The following is a 17,987-nucleotide window of genomic DNA, read 5'->3' as shown; positions in this document are numbered from 1 at the left end:
TATTTTTACTTTATTGCTTAATAGCTGCAATACTCTCTAGCATTTTCAAATTTGTTTTAGAAACTTTAATAATTAGAGAAAATAATTCTTTCCTCCCACAGAATTTCTAAAGGTGATGAATGTTAGGAAAAAAAAGAAAGAGCAGTAAGATAGTATGTGGATATTCTGTTGTGATTTTAATTAGTATCAGTGTGATTGTTGAAGGTATTTTCTCTATAGCACATAAAAGAGATTTCACATTCTACTCCAAATGTTTAGACTTTTGTTGATCTTGTGACATCTCTTTAGATAATTTCTTTCACACTGGTAACAGGTAAACAACCAAAAAGAAAATAAGAAGTACATTCTGACTAACAAAATCTTTGAAGAATAATGTCCAAAATGTTGAAAAATAAAACCCTCAGATAATTAAAAAAATTATTCAGGACATAAGATTTCAAGTTTAGAATCAGAACAGACACAAAAGAATTTTATGAGGCACTATGCAATCAAAGTCAATTTATCAATTAATAATTCACATAGTGCCCAGATAACATTATCATTCAAAACTTGATGACTAAAAATATAGGCTAAATTTTGTAGGTAAGCATAAACAAGAATAAGGAAAAATAAATGTTGGGCATATAGATGCTTTTACAGTATAACAGTTGAAAAATATGACTGTAATTGGCAGTACATTAAATTTGTATTAATATCTAATATTATGAGATATAATAACCAGAACCTCCAAATACTGTTGTAAAGTAAATATTTTAGTATTCATTTTTCTAGACCAAAGTTTTAATGTAACAAGTTTATGGTGCATCTCAGGTAGCTACAGCCAACAATTAATTTACATTATATCTATAAAAGCAATTATTCTACATCACTATAAAATTGAAGCAAGTCCAGGTGAGTTTCTCATTACTCAATGAGCTGATTTGGTAGGAATTGTAAAACTATCAATAAACAGAAACCTCAGTTAAGTAGAGTTGGGAGACCAGAAGGGGAGATCTCTTACACCCTGCAGCTGTAGCAGAGCCCAACAGGAAGAAGAAAGACTCTTCTTTCCTGTCAAGGACTCAGCCTATGAAAATCCATGCACTTGTTCTTTACTAGAGCCCTCCCATTTTCCTTTTTTACTTTCTATAAAAGCATTCCTTTTTCCTTGCTGTGAGGGAACTTGCACATAGCTCACCATGGTGCAGACTCCAAATTGCAATTCTTCGCCAATCCCAAATATACCAGTCTTTGCTGGAGAAACATCTGGCTCTCAATTTGTTTTAGGTCAACAGTTTGGTGGCCCATATGGGGACCAGAGAAGACTCTCGATGGCTCTGGGGCTGGTGAATATACAGGTGCAGTACCCACAGCTGAGTCTATTGCTGCTCACTGCTTTTCCTGCTGACCCTGGAGTTTAAAGGCAAGTCTTTCTCTTAGATCCAAACTCACACCCTCTTTCCATCTGGAGCTCTCCAGGCTTCATTCAGAATCTACTTAAAGCTTTTGTCTTTCTGGTTAAGGCCTTGTTCTGCATGTGAGTACTTGTTTGGCACTTGGGTCTGATTTTGATATCAGGCTCTTTCACTGAAACTGGTTAGCTTTGCATATTCCCTTCGGAACAGGAACTGCTTCACCTGAAGCTGGCTAATCTTTGACCCATTCCTCTGAAAACAGGGGTTCTCTGCAACAGTGCCAGGTTTTTCAGCCTTTGGCCTATTCTTTTGAAAGGACGATTCTCTGGAAACTGGCTGAAAAAGTCTTTGGCCTGGCTCCTTTAAGCTGTATCCTTTGAATTGGCTGGGATTGTCTTACAAGCTGTCTGAATCGAACCAGTTGTGCTGTAAGCTGTTTAAGCTGTTTGAAAATTGTTCTTCACTCTAGAGGAAAAACCTCTAGGAAATGAGACTCCAGTTATCTAAGTATTTTGAAGGCCTCCTCCGTTATAGGGACTCTGGTCAATTTTATGTTTAAAAGCCACAGTCCTTCCTCATGGGCACTGCTAACTAAATGGACCAACCTGACCAAAGGCAATTTAGAATATCAATGGCTGTTATGGGGAATTTCAGAAATCCCCAAACTTAATTTCCTTAAAACCAAATTGAGCTTCAATAGCTCAAAAATTTCCAGAACTGAGTGGAATGCTTATTTCAATTGGCATTTTGGGGCTTCGCAATATACTCAGGACTCTAAAATTGCCTCTCTGCAAAATACGATTTTAAGATTAACTGAGGAAAAGAAATTATGAAAGAAAGATAAAGTGGCTCTCAAAGCCTCAGGCTCTTCTTCCTTGGCGTCTGTGTCTCAGGCTCCACCTCTGGTGCCATCTCCCTCCTTCCCTTCTATGCTGCCTATGCCTCCACTGTCCCCTCAATCCCCCCATACTCATTCTCTGGCCAAACTTCCCTTTTCCTCTGAACCTGTCAGAACATGTTTCTTTAAAATTAAGCCTTCTGAAGGTCCAGAGGCTAAATCTTTAATATCTTGTACTCCCTGAACTAAGCTGAACTGTGAGCCATAGTCAAAGATTTTCCCAAAGTAACCAAAGATCCTCATAGCTTTGCTGAGGGATTTAATATAATCACTCAAACTCACCAACCAGGTTTCTCTAACTTATATCAGCTACTTCATATGCTCATCAGTGAAGGTCAGGCCCAGCATTGAGTGAAAATTGCTAACTGAGAAAATCCTGAAAGATGCCCAGCATTACAACCAGGAGAACAACCTGCTATCTTATTATGTGTCAGGCTCAGAAAATTGCTAGGCAACTTTACTGAGCAGTTACGAGGGCTTTTCCAAAGCCTGCTGACTGAAACAAAATTCAGACTTGCACACAAACATCTGCAAATCTGTTCATAAAAATTACAGCTGACTTTTGATTGTCTTTAAAGAAAATTCTGGTCTTCCTTCAGATGTTGATTAACTCAAGTAGCTTTTAACTCTTTGTTTATTAATGGGCTGAACTAAGATCCTTCCCTTTTAGTAAAAAGGACCAGCGTGAAATGGGAAACTATGTCCACTTCAGATTTAGTTAATCTGACAAACCATATTTCTTGTGCTCTATATGAATCACCTCAAAGGAAGATCATCAAAATTGTTCATCTTCAACTCCAACAAATGAAGGCTCCTAAACAAACCCAAAACCCTCGTAGTTTTTGCTATTATTGCAAAGAACCAGGGCATTAGAAAAGAGATTGTTACAAACTTAAGCGCTGTAGAGCCTTCATCCCTCTAACCAGCCTTTCCAACGCCCTCCAATTCTCAGTGGTGGGCTCTGAGGAACTGGAGGGGCTCTTCCCAATCCTCCCTCTTCAACAGCTTGGAGAAACATTTCTCCAGGAGGATGAATTTCTTCCAGTCCTAATTGATACCACACTCTTGAGTGCTCAACCCCACTACCATAAAACAGCCCCTGCCTTGGAGTACTAAAACAATTCAAATGGTGGGGATTTCTAATGAACCTCAAGAGGTTCCTATGTCTGAACGTATTTCCTTTTGTTTAGGCCCTTTGAGAGATACACATCCTTTTCTCCTTAGTTCCTCTACCCCTATCCATTTATTAGGCTGGAAACTTCTTAGAGAAGTATGCCAGAAATTCTTTCTCCGAAAAGGGGAAAACAATTCTAGAAATTGACAGTGTCATCAAAGAACCAGCCAGGTAAATTAAGTGGCCCTCTAACATCTTTTATTTGTTCTATCTCTGATGGTACTAGAGCAGATTCTGAAAATATAGATCATTTCTCCCTATTGAATCAAGCTACCACTTTCCTTATTGGCAAAATCTCCAACTGATGTTTGCAAAATTCACAGTGCATCTCCCATCAAAATTTAAACAGAATCCTCAAAACCTCTTCCCAGAATTAATCAATACCCTAAAGGAAAACCTTAAAGCCCATAATAGAAGAATCCTCATTATCTCCTGTACTAGCCCCTGTAACACTCCATTTTACCAGTGAGAAAAGCAAAAGGCCAAAGGTGGAGGTTTTTTCAGGAACTCTGAGCAGTAAACAACACTGTTATCCTTCAACACATTGTTGTTCCTAACTCTCATATGTTACTAACATCCTTTCCCACCACAAATGAATTCTTCACTGTAACTGATTTATGCAGTGCATTCTTTCATATTCCAGTTGATGAAGACAGCCAATACCTTTCTGCCTTTACTTGAGAGTAAAAAAAACAATTCACCTGGACAGTAATGCCTCATGGATATATTGAGAGTCCTTCTTAGTTTTTGCAAATCTTGAAGGCTGGTATGAATGATATAAAGTTCTCTAAGGGTTTTACTTTGCTGCAATATGTGGATGAGTTGCTTCTTTGCCCTCCTTCTTAAACCTCTTCACAGGAAGGCAGCGTCCACTTAATAAAGCATTTGGCCTTAAAAGGACTTAAGGTCGCCAAAGAAAAATTGCAGTTTGCCCAAAACCAGGTTCAATATTTTAGTCATCCAATATCAGAACAAGGGCTACACCTAGATCCAGATACACTTCATGGTGTCCTAAGTTTCCCCAAACCCCAGACTAAGGGCTACTGTGAAGTTTTCTCAGACCAGTTGGTTATTGCTGAAATTGGATTCCAAATTTCTCTTTTAAAGCCAAATTTCTTATGTTTTTCTCAACAATAACAACCACCTGACCCAGTTTTGTGGGCAGAACTGATTGACATAGCCCTCAAGGCCCAAAAGGAGAGTTTGATGAACCCACCTGCCTTTGGGCTTCCTTATTATCAGATTCCCTTTTACTCTTTCATAGATGACAAGAAAAGGGAATAACTTTGGGGTACTCACCCAAAAACTTGGCGACCACCATCCATGCACAGGGTGTTATAGCCAGCAGCTGGACCCTGTGGCACATGTATTAGAATCACTGCAGCCACTTCCTTGCCTTACAATCACTGCAGCCACTGCTCTTTTTGTTAGCCACTGAGAAAACTGTGGAATGTCCTTTAATCATTTTTGTACCTCATGCAGAAGTCAACCTGAATTCTCAACATACTCAACACTTCTCAGCTAGCTGCCTCATATCCCGTGAAGTCCCTTTGTTATCTGTCCTTCATGTAACTCTTTTACATGATAATAACTTTAACCTGGCTACTCTTCTCCCTTCTGTCACCAACAATGTCCTTCATGACCGCTGAATGTTGATAGACAACCTCCTGACTCCTTGTAATGATCTACAGGAAATTCCACTGGGTAGTGTTGACTTCTCATGGTTCACTGATGGTTCTTGTTTAAAAGGTAGCAATGACAAATATTGTGGTGGTTATGTTATTATAACTCCTTTTGATGTTGTTAAGGCAGTGTGTCTTTACTTATGACTACTTTGGCCCAATAGGCTGAATTACACACACTTACACGGGCTTGTACTTTAGTCAAGGACAAAATTGCCAGTGTTTATACTGATAGAGATATGCTTTCAGAGTAGCTCATGATTTTGGAATGTTGTGGAAAGTTGCTTCCTTATTTCCAGTGGAAATAAAATTAAAAATAGTCCTTATGGGGCTTCCCTGGTGGCACAGTGGTTGAGAGTCCGCCTGCCGATGCAGGGAACACGGGTTTGTGCCCCGGTCCGGGAGGATCCCACATGCCGTGGAGCGGCTGGGCCCGTGAGCCATGGACGCTGAGCCTGCGCGTCTGGAGCCTGTGCTCCGCAACGGGAGAGGCCACAACAGTGAGAGGCACGCGTACCGCAAAAAAAAAAAAAAAAAAAAAATAGTCCTTATGTTCAGGAATTATTGAACACAATACTTTTACCTTCCATTTTAGCTATTATTAAGATTCTGATGCATGCTAAACTTGACTCTCTGGAAACTAAGGGAAATCACCTTGCTTATACGTCTGCAAGGAATGCTGTCCTTAAAGGGACCAACAGCAGACAAACCTCTGTCATTATCCAAAGGGACATCTCCCCAAATGATAATTTAGAAAAACTGGCTACAGAAGCCTAACAATGAAAAGCCTAACTCAGAAAAGGAAAAACAAGATTGGAAATTTAACAATTGTTTGTTTGGAAAAAAGAGAAAGCTCTGGTTTGGACCAAATAACTCAGTACTACCAGAGACTCTAAAGTCCCCACTCCTCATCATACTACATACACTAAACTATTGGTCTATTGACAAAATGATGAATCAATATCGTTGGGGAAACATTAACAAGGCTGCAAAAAGTGCCTACCTCCCTTGTCCTACTTGTCTGAAGTACAATCCAGGGAAGCCTATTTGTACTGCTTCTGGATATTTTAAACTGTCTAATGGACAATTCAAAGTCTGGAAGATGGATTTCATACAACTTCCTCCATCTCATGGATATAAATACATTTCAGTCACAGTCTGTATGTTTTCCCACTGGACTGAAGCCTTCCCTCACAGACAGGCTATTGCCTTTTCTGTGGCTAAATTCCTTTTGGGAAAGATTACCCCTACTTGGAGGAGCTCCTCTCAAACTTTATAGCAATCTGGGAATCCATTTTAAGGGCCAGGTGCTTTGACAAGTCTGTGATGTTTGGCTGGTTTTACAACACTTTCACTATGATTACAACCCTCAATCCTCAAGTATAGCTGAACACACTAATGGCATTTATTATTACTAACTGGCAAAATTTGTAGAGGTCCTCCAAATACCTTGGCCAAAAGCATTGCCACTGGTCCTTTTAAATTTCAGATCCATCCTTTTGGGAATTCATAAACTTTCACCCTTTGAGATAGTCCCAGGATGCCCAATGAACTTGACTCCTGCTTTTTTTATCCATAACTTATAAAAGGAGAGATACTGTAGTATTGAAAAGGCCTGCTTGCTTTTATTAAAAATAACCAAGCTTTGGTAGAGCAGTCTTTTCACAGTGTGCCCTTGGGAGACAAATACCTTGGAACCTGGAGATTTCGTCTATTGGAAAAGACACTACCAGAAGAACTTCCCTCAACCTTGCTGGAAAGACCATATTAAGTACTGTTAACCAACCCTTGTGCCACCAAACTCCAAGGAATAGACTCTTGATTCATGTGACACACCTAAAGAAGGTGCAGAACCCTGACTGGACCTGCACATCTTCCAGTGACCTGAAAGGAAATACTTCTCGTAAGTTGAGGCAGTCGACATCTGAAGACACAGCTTTCCCAAGTTATCTATACCAGGCCTGTTGGAAGTTTGTCACCAACCTTCGATGCTGACATAAAGATTCAGATTATCTCCAGGGTCTATGATCTTGATGACGTATGGACTTTAAATAAAAAGTGCCTGAGAGTTTTCTCTCCTGCCCCTCCTTGTTACTTAAATGTGACCTTACTAGGTTTCCAGTCTGAGACACTACTGGAAATGGTCTTTCCTGACACTGAGGGACAAAAAGCCACTGAAACTAGAATATCTGACTCTTGATCAGTGATGCTTTCAGCAAAAGATCTTAATCAAAAGATAAAAATGTAAAAAAAAAATTAATAAAAAGAATCCTCAATTAAATAGAGGTGAGAGACCAGAATGGAAAGCTCTCATATCCTGCAATGACAGCAAAGCCCAGCAGGAGAATAATGACACTTCTTCTTTCCAGGAAAGGACTCTGTCAATGAAAATCCTTGGACTCTTTGTTTACTATAGCCCTCCCAAATTTCTTTTCCTTTCTATAAAAGTGTTCTCTTTCCCTTCCCATGTGGGAACTCGCACACGGCTCACCAGTGTTTCACACCCTAAATTGAGATTTTCTGCTGATCCTGAATAACCTCATCTTCACTGGAGAAATATCTGTCAGTCAGTTTGCTTCAGGTCAACAGAATCACGTGGTTATGAGTTAGGATTAGACTAAATTAAGGTCAAAGCTAATAATAACACTTCTATCACCAAGGCAGCTACTTAATCTTTTGAGACCTCTGTTTGTTCACATGGAAAGTAGAGAGCCTGCAGGGTCGTTGGGAGGAATAAATTGGATATGTGTAAATGATTATTTTCACTAACATTTTTGGTTGTTATTTTCTATGATATAAATAGTTCATTTCCTGATTTGTTTATTTAAAGAATTTCAACAACTATACTATGTCAGTTGATACAATATTTTAAAGATGCACAGAATAGACTTGCTTCTACTGCCCAAGTATTCTTAAAGTAGTAATGCTGAAAATAACACCTAAGTAAAAAAAGAGATAAAAAGGATCTCAACTGAAGTAAGAGTAAAAAAGTTCTGTTGGTAGAAAATAGGAGTTCCAATTCACGGAAAACCTAATTTCCAAAAGTAGCTACTCCTAAGAACACATAGTAATTACACCCAATTTAAAGAGAAGGGGCTGAGTTTAGGCTGGCATTGAAGTCCCTTCCAAAAACAGAGACTTTTTCTACTTTCCTAATCATCCAAATCATTCTGACTGTGGATATATAGAGTCTTCATGATTTAACAGAATACTTGGGTGCATAGACACAATCAATAAAGATGGTAGAGTGTCTGCACATTTGGATGATATATATGAAATGTGATATAGCCACTTCCTACCGTATTTAATTGAGTATATGCAGAGTGCCCTATTTAGCAGTACAACTTAACTACTACAGTGGTAAAGAATGTTGAGACTGGTTTCACAAACAATATACTATGAAGCCTTTAAACTTGGGATCTTTTTAAAGGTAACTTGAAAATCTTATGTGATTTCAGTATCCAAGAAGAAAAAAGAAGACAAATCAAATGGAGTTCCAAGGTGTTTTCAGCTAAGTAATTCTATGATGAAGAAGGCAACTTCCATACAGCAGTGAATGGCCTTTGGTTCTTTTTCCTAGTACTTAACTTTCCATGAAAACAAAACTAAACAAACTTTGGCTCAGTTGAATTTTATAACCTGTTGTATGAGCTCAACCAATAACATACAAAAGTTGTATTTCAGGTTATTCTCACCCAGTGATTCCAAATATTTAGTAAAGAATAGAAGGTATAGTCTTTTGATTTTTTCTACATTCTTTAAAATAAGAGTTGAAGACTGGCAGCTCCCATATTGAATCTGTCCCTCAGTATGTTTAATTTAGTAAACATACTATTGACTTTTTAAAAATCTAAAGCTTTCCTATAAAAATCTCGCTTTTCCAGTTCCTTGAAAAGTAAGATTCTTGGGTTAGCATCCTCATAAGGTAACAACTACTGCTTTGTATGGAGCTGGACTGAATTTTATCAATGACTCCCTGTTATAACAGTGAGACAGAGATATTCCTTTATATTTTATTTTTTCCCTAACAGATTTTTTTCCTTGGTGGATGTGGGCAGTGGGCCAACTGCTAACTCCCTTTTCTTTTGTTTTTGATCTACTTCTGAGAAACTGTAGGAAAAATTTTATTCCACTCTTACTTTAATATTAATACTAACTTTACTGTCTTTACAAATTAGTTTTTTGTCTTTATGAGTTATTTTAATGGATATTTGTGAATAATCCTGAAACTCATCATGTTTCTCTCTTTGCAAAGTTTTTAAGAATTTAGAGCCAAATTTATGGATCATTTTTCATGATATGAGCTTGTTTATACCAATCTCACCCTCAGATTTATTTACATTACTCATCCTTACTTTGCCTTACTTTGCCTTTGTTTGGTTCCTTCCTCTTTATAACCTTTAATCTTTCCAAGTTATAACTTAGATTACTTCTGGAAATGACCAGAGGACTAATTAAATAACTAAACAAAATAGTAATATGTAAGGAAAACTTGAGAAGAAGTAACACATTTTACATTTAAAATGACCTAATTTGGAAACATTTTAGTAGCCTAAATAAAATTAAACAGTATATGCCAAATTCTATTCCATACATTCATTCCTCTCTTCATCTTTTATTTCTCCAAGGACAATGTTGCCTCAAAAATGTGGGCAGTAATGGGAGAAATTCCATGTTTCACTAATTATTGTGAGTGCAATGCTTTGCCTCTTCTAAACATATTTTGGACTTGGTTTCAAAGACCTAGTTCTTTTGAGTTATGTTCCTCAACAATTAACTCAGTGATTTAATGGGAAATTCTCAAGAAGATTATGTAAACTTAGAAATCTGGAAAGAAAAACCCGATTCAAAAAGAGACTTGCAAAATATAAATTGTTGCTTTGGGAGAAGGAAATGCTTCTCCTGATCCAGCAATATGGCAACTTTACATATAGACTTGTAGTCTTTTAGCTCAATATTATTTACAGAAGAAAATAAGTTGTGGTCACACAGATCAAAGGAGAATCTATGAAGGCAGAGAGCATGCTGCTACTGTTTGAGATTTTTAAAATTTTATTTGCATTTCTTCGCTTTGCTTGGTATTGTTTTGTTTATCTATTTGTGCTTCATAAGTGAATACACTCATTTGTCTTCTTATTCTAAATAAACATTTATCTTATAAATTTAAATACAAATGTGGTATTTCCCTGAGGCTTTTCCTTCCTTCTTTTTTTTCCTTAAACTACACATGTCCGAACCTTTGTGGACTATCTATTAAGCGGTACCATAAACAACCAGATTACAGCAACTTTAAAATGAGGATATAGTCTGGAGAAGGAAATACCATATACCATCATAAATATTCAAATCTAAATGGTGAAACAATTCTCCTCTAGATTGCCTTCCTGTGTACATTTTATCTGTTAATGTCCGTAATTTTCTTTGACTCATTTTACTTAAAAAAATATGTATATATTTATCTAGGATTGGGTCTCTTATTCTGGTGTTTGTAAATTCAAGAGATTCATGGGTAAGCCTTAGGAATTCATAAAATCTCAGAAACTATACACGATGCTTCGTGCTGACATGCCTTTTTTTCCCCTGTGGAAGGGATTCTGAGCTTTCCTTGACTCCCACAGCAGACTCTAAGAGGAACGTGGAGACCAGTTTCACACTTCCCTTTCTTTATCACCCATTCCATATACCTTGCATATAAATGGTAGTTTATATGGTATTCAATTTTGCTTATACTTCAAATTATCTAAGATTTGATTAGAAAGAAGGATCACCTATCTGCTCCTTTTGATTTTAATTAAACGTAAATAAACAGAACTGCTCATTGAGAGCATCCCACTTCACAGAAACAGAAACTTTGTCTGTGGTTATACATATGATAAGCAGCAGGGATATTTGAGTCCACACAATTAAATTTTAGAGCCTGCTTTCTTTACCATTCTCCCATTAATAAATAATTATATAAGAACATAAACTAGATTCATCCAGAAAGCAGTAAATGCAATGAAGAAAATGGGTCAGAGTAATGTTATATAGGAAAAAAAACATACATCACTTCTGATTCACAATTCATTGGCCAATGCTAGTTGCATGGGGTGGGGCCCCATCATGTTGGTCACACCCAACCACAAAGTTTCCAGGAAGTACCATCTTATCATGTGCCCAGAAAAAGGAAAAAATAGAACTATATTGTGAACATCTTTGATGACTATCATAAGGAGTGAGTTGGGTATAGAGAACATCTTGACAGCGTGATCAGAGATGCCTCTCTGAGGTGATATTTGAGATGAGACCAAAATGAAGGGAAAGAGCCAGCCAAGCAGGTTAGGGTAAAGAGCATAGTAGGCAAAGGGAATAACAAATGCAAGGATTCTAAAGCAGGAAACAGACTTTGTTTTTATAGACAGAGAACAAAGTGTATGGGGGTGGGTTAGAAATGAGATCTGAGGGGATTCCCTGGTGGCACAGTGGTTGAGAGTCCGCCTGCCGATGCAGGGCACACGGGTTCGTGCCCCGGTCCGGGAGGATCCCACATGCCGTGGAGCGGCTGGGCCCGTGAGCCATGGCCGCTGAGCCTGCGCGTCCGGAGCCTGTGCTCCGCAATGGGAGAGGCCACAACAGCGAGAGGCCCGCTGAGATCTGAGAGGTTGGCAGGGGATGGATCTTGTGGGCTTTATCAACGTCTATGGTACGATAAGTTCAACAAGTATCTTTCTGTTAGAGATTTTGAAACAGGAATGATGATGATATAATTTAATCTACATTACTAAAATTCTCACTGGCTGCTGTATAAAAAAAAAGTGGAAATAAGGAGAACAAATAAATGGCTTTTGCTGGCGTCTAGGTGAAAAATGAAAGGTAGTTTCTGCCTTTGAAAAGATCATAAAATAATCTGCACATAGGGAACTAGGTGATGTATGCAGTTACAAAGCAATATCCTAAGTGCTTTGGTAGGAATGAACACGGTGAGAACATGCAGAGGGGAAATCTAACCTGGACTTGGGGATTTCAGAGGAGAAATTCTCATGACAGAGGATAAGAAGAGAGTTCCAAGCCATGACTAAGAGTCAGGCAGAGGGGAACGTAGAACGGGACGAAAGATATTCCGAACAAAGTCAGCAGCATTCGTAAAATTCTGTGTTGTGAGTGATGGGAGGAGTGGGAAAAGAGAAAACTAGAGAGGAGAGCAAAGCCTAGAGCTTGAATGGCCTTGTATGCTATGCTAAATGGTTTGGATTTCACCCTACAGGCAACTGGGGGTCACAGAAAGACCTGCTGCTAGATTCGGTTATGCTCAGATATGTAGTTTGTATCTATCTCTTTGGGAGCATTTAGACAATAAGTAGAAAGAGAAAAATCTCTAAGATTCCACAAATTTACAAGGGGTTATATATATGTATCTATTTCATTTGCTTGAACACCCAAAGTTTATACTGAAGTCAAGTAGACTATTAAACACACACCACACACACACACATACACACACATTTTCATATTTCTTCCCTTGCCACTTCTCATTCTACCTCCTCACAAGAAATTAAACATACTCCTAACCTATTCCTCAATGTCTGTTAGCTTTGGGTGTATGTTGATGTTTAGAAATGCTATCCCCTTCTGCCAGAAAACACAGAAAAAAGTGGTGAAATTTTACTTTCTCTTAACCTTCTTGCCAAATGAAATCAGCTTCTGTTAACAGTTGTTGATTTTGCCTGCTAAGGAGCCTGTGATGACCATTCTAACCTGAGTTTCAGGCTTGTGTGGTTCCCCAGAGCCCCAGATGCTTAAGCTTCAGGGCTTGGCACACAATCTATCTTTGTAACATGGCTTGTCCCAGTGGAATGTTAAAATGATGACTATGTTTATATGTATATGCTCGTGCTGTTTTACTGTTATGTTTTCACATTGCTGATGCTGGTTATATTTTTAACTAATGCAATTTTATTGTATTTTTTCCCTGAAGCTGTTTAAACTAAGCATACAATTTAGGGGAATCTAATAAATAAATAAACATAGAACCCTGGAGGAAATGTGGCAACCGATGGTGGAATTTATCCCAATATTTAAATGAATTCATTTTGACTAAATATTTGCAGTTAGTAGACTAGTAACTGCACAGAGACAGAAAGGAAATTTTTTCTCCTAAAGTTAAAAAAAGAAAATCAGGTTTGCAAAAATTATATTTATACTATGTTTTTCTTATTCAGATTTATAAGAAATGTTAAAGTATTCCTGAGAAAATAGCTAATAATAGTGTTGCGAATTTAATGAATTATTTAAATTATGAGACCAGTCTTACGGGGGAAAAACCTTCTTTTTACTGTTTTAATGGAGTTTATACTTTAACTTGTCATTTGTTTTAAAAAACTTTGAAAAGTAAAAAATCACTATGTATTGCATGTGCCCAAAGCTTCCTGCATTTCTCATAATTGTCATGTGTCAGTTCCTGATTGGTTCCTAGCTTTTCAAAGACTCACTATGTACTAACAGTTCCTGTACCTGTTGGCTGCAGATTCCCAGGTATTCTTCACCTGTCCTGAAACTACTGAGAATCAGATTGGCAGCCTATCCGTCGTTTCATTTCATTTACCAACAGGGTGTGGACCTATGCTTGGCCTGTTTCTGTCTTAGGGAACCCTTAACAACTCCCTAAAGTGGTTTGGCTGTCCTTGACTTCTAGAAATCCTTAGGAGGGATGCTTGTTTAAACCTACCTACCAGCTCTTGAGCTACCTGGCTAGAACTGGTGTTGGGGCTGGTGGGGGTACCTGTCCTGCTCTTCTCCAGGTAATGTGGGATGAATTCCCCAGGGACAACTGTGTGCCTGATGGCTCTACAATCTCTGATGTGAACTAATAATGAAGTCAAACCTGGGACCTCTCTTTTAAATCAACTTTTCCTCATCCCATTGGACCCTGATGACAGGCTACATGTCATCTAGTTTATAGATGGTTATTAATATCACCACCCTTCCCACCTTCCCATCCCAACACACTGCCAGGGCATGGTTTTTGTGTTTTACTTTTTATTCCAACAAACACTTTTTACACCCATATGCAGTCCTTGATGGAGATTATCCTGATAAGAAGTTGAATGGGACTATCAAAACCATTTATTAATACTTGGATATAATGAAAAATTTAATAATAAATAAAGAGACCATATTTCAAATCTCTGAGATTTACTGCCTAGGTCAATTAGAAAAGTTGAATAGAGGGAAATGGAAAAAAATGTGTAGGCACTCCCTCTTGCGAAAGCACCAGAATCACAACTAACTGCTGAACAATCATCAACAGGAGGACACTGGAACTCACCAAAAAAGATGCCCCACATCCAAGGACAGGGAGAAGCACAATGAGACGGTAGGAGGGACACAATCACAATAAAATCAAATCCCACGGCTGTTGGGTGGGTGACTCACAAACTGGAGAACACTTACACCACAGAGGTCCACCCACTGGAGTGAAGTTTCTGAGCCTCACGTCAGGTTTCCCAACCTGGGGGACTGGCAACTGCAGGAGGAATTCCTAGAGAATCAGACTTTGAAGGCTGGCGGGATTTGACTGGGGGATTTCGACAGGACTAGGGAAGAGGAGACTCCACTCACGGAGGGCACGCACAAAGTAGTGTGTGCATCAGAACCCAGGGGAAGGAGCAGTGACCCATGGGAGGCTGAATCAGACCTACCTGCAAGTGTTAGAGGGTCTCCTGTAGAGGCCGGGGATGGCTGTGGCTCACCGTGGGGACAAGGAACCGGCAGCAGAAGTTCTGGGAAGTACTCCTTGGTGTGAGCACTCCCAGAGTCCCTCATTAGCCACACCAAAGAGCCGGGTAGGCTCCAGTGTTGTGTCACCTCAGGCCAAACAACCAGCAGGGAGGGAACCCAGCCCCACCATCAGCAGACAAGCAGATTAAAGTTTTACTGAGCTCTGTCCACCAGAGCAACACCCAGCTCTAACCAGCACCAGTCCCTCCCATCAGGAAGCTTGCACAAGCCTCTTAGATAGTCTTATCCACAAGAGGGCAGACAGCAGAAGCAAGAAGAACTACAAATCTGTAGCCTGTGGAATGAAAACCACATTCACAGAAAGACAGACAAAATGAAAAGGCAGAGGACTATGTACCAGATGAAGGAACAAGATAAAACCCCAGAAAAAAAACTAAATGAAGTGGAGATAGGCAACTTTCCAGAAAAAGAATTCAGAATAATGATAGTGAAGATGATCCAGGACCTCGGAAAAAGAATGGAGGCAAAGATTGAGAAGATGCAAGAAATGTTTAACAAAGACCTAGAAGAATTAAAGAACAATCACCTGGAAGAATTAAAGAACAAATAAACAGAGATGAACAATACAATAACTGAAATGAAAACTACACTAAAAGTAATCAATAGCAGAATAACTGAGGCAGAAGTGACCTGGAAGACAGACAGAACAGTGGAATTCACTGCCATGGAACAGAATAAAGAAAAAAGAATGAAAAGAAATGAAGACAGTCTAAGAGACCTCTGGGGCAACATTAAACACAACAACATTCACATCATAGGGGTCCCAGAAGGAGAAGAGAGAGAGAAAGACCTGAGAAAATATTTGAAGAGATTACAGTCAAAAACTTCCCTAACATGGGAAAGGAAACAGCCAAGTCCAGCAAGCACAGAGAGTCCCAGGCAGTATAAACCCAAGGAGAAACATGCCGAGACACACAGTAATCAAATTGACCAAAATTACAGACAAAGAAAAATTACTGAAAGCAACAAGGGAAAAATGACAAATAATATACAAGGGAACTCCCATAAGGTTAACAGCTGATTTCTCAGCAGAAACTCTAGAAGCCAGAAAGGAGTGGCATGATATATTTAAACTAATGAAAGGGAAGAACCTACAATCAAGATTACTCTACCCGGCAAGGATCTCATTCAGAATCGATGGAGAAACCAAAAGCTTTACAGACAAGCAAAAGCTAAGAGAATTCAGCACCACCAAACCAGCTCTACAACAAATGCTAAAGGTACTTCTCTAAATGGGAAACACAAGAGAAGAAAAGGACCTACAAAAACAAACCCAAAACAATTAATAAAATGGTAATAGGAACATACACATCAATAATTACCTTAAATGTGAATGGATTAAATGCTCCAACCAAAAGACAGGCTCTCTGAATGGATACAAAAACAAGACTATATATATGCTGTCTACAAGAGACCCACTTCAGACCCAGGGACACATACAGACTGAAAGTGAGGAGATTGAAAAAGATATTCCATGCAAATGGAAATCAAAAGAAAGCTCATGTAGCAATACTCATATCAGATAAAACAGACTTTAAAATAAAGAATGCTATAAGAGACAAGGAAGGACACTACATAATGATCAAGGGATCAATCCAAGAAGATATAACAATTATAAATATATATGTATACAACTTGGGAGCACCTCAATACATAAGGCAAATGCTAACAGCTATAAAAGATGAAATTGACAGTAACACGATAATAGTGAGGGACATTAACACCTCACTTACACCAATGGACAGACCATCCAGACAGAAAATTAATAAGGAAACACAAGCTTTAAATGACACAATAGACCAGAGAGATTTAATTGATATTTACAGGAAATTCGATCTGAAAACAGCAGATTACAGTTTCTTCTCAAGTGCACATGGAACATTCTCCAGGATAGATCACATCTTGGGTCACAAATCATGTTTGGGTAAATTTAAGAAAATTAAAATCATATCAAGTATCTTTCCTGACCACAGTGCTATGAGATTAGAAATCAATTACAGGGGAAAAAACCCCATAAAAAACACAAACACAAGGAAGATAAACTATATGTTACTAAATAACCAAGAGATCACTGAAGAAATCACAGAGGAAATGAAAAAATACCTAGAGACATATGACAATGAAAACATGATGATCCAAAACCTATGCAATGCAGCAAAAGCAGTTTTAAGAGGGAAGTTTATAGCAATACAATCCTACCTCAAGAAACAAGAAAAATTTCAAATGAACAGTCTAACCTTACACCTGAAGGAACTAGAGAAAGAAGAACAAACAAAACCCAAAGTTAGTAGAAGGAAAGAAATCATAAATATCTGAGTAAAAATAAATGAAACAGAAAGAAAGAAAACAATAGCAAAGATCAATAAAACTAAAGCTGGTTCTTTAAGATAAACAAAATTGATAAACCTATAGCGAGACTCAACAAGAAAAAGAGGAAGAGGACTCAAATCAATAGAAGTAGAAATGAAAAAGGAGAAGTTACAACAGACACTGCAGAAATACAAAGCGTCCTAAGAGGCTATTACAAGCAATCCTATGCCAATAAAATGGACAACCTGGAAGAGATGGACAAATTCTTAGAAAGGTATATCCTTCCAAGACTGAACCAAGAAGAAACAGGAAATATGAACAGACCAATCACAAGTAACAAAATTGAAACTGTGATTAAAAATCTTCCAACAAACAAAAGTCCAGGACCAGATGGCTTCACAGGTGAATTCTATCAAACATTTAGAGAAGAGCTAACACATCCTCCTCAAACCCTTCCAAAAAATTTCAGAGGAAGGAACACTCCCAAACTCATTCTACAAGGCCACCATCACCCTGCTATGAAAACCAGACAGAGACACTACAAAAAAAGAAAACTACATACCAATATCACTGATGAACATAGATGCAAAAATCCTCAACAAAATACTAGCAAACAGAAACCAACAACACATTAAAAGGATCATATACCATGATCAAGTGGGATTTATCCCAGGGATGCAAAGATTCTTCAATGTATGCAAATCAACCAATGGGATACACCATATTAACAAACTGAAGAACAAAAACCATAT

At 38.3% G+C, this 17,987-nt stretch overlaps 1 protein-coding gene across 1 annotated transcript in view; it reads right to left on the bottom strand.

Moving 5' to 3' along the window:
• The window catches only part of LRP1B (LDL receptor related protein 1B), a 1,792,829-nt gene that overhangs the window by 658,952 nt on the left and 1,115,890 nt on the right, over positions 1-17,987 (bottom strand). The gene's annotated exons all lie outside the window — the stretch shown is intronic.

Source organism: Globicephala melas, chromosome 7 (assembly GCF_963455315.2).
Source record: "Globicephala melas chromosome 7, mGloMel1.2, whole genome shotgun sequence".
Classification (NCBI taxonomy): Eukaryota; Metazoa; Chordata; class Mammalia; order Artiodactyla; family Delphinidae; genus Globicephala; species Globicephala melas.
Note: the sequence above shows the minus strand (reverse complement) of the source record. Positions and strands in the feature narration are given on the sequence as shown.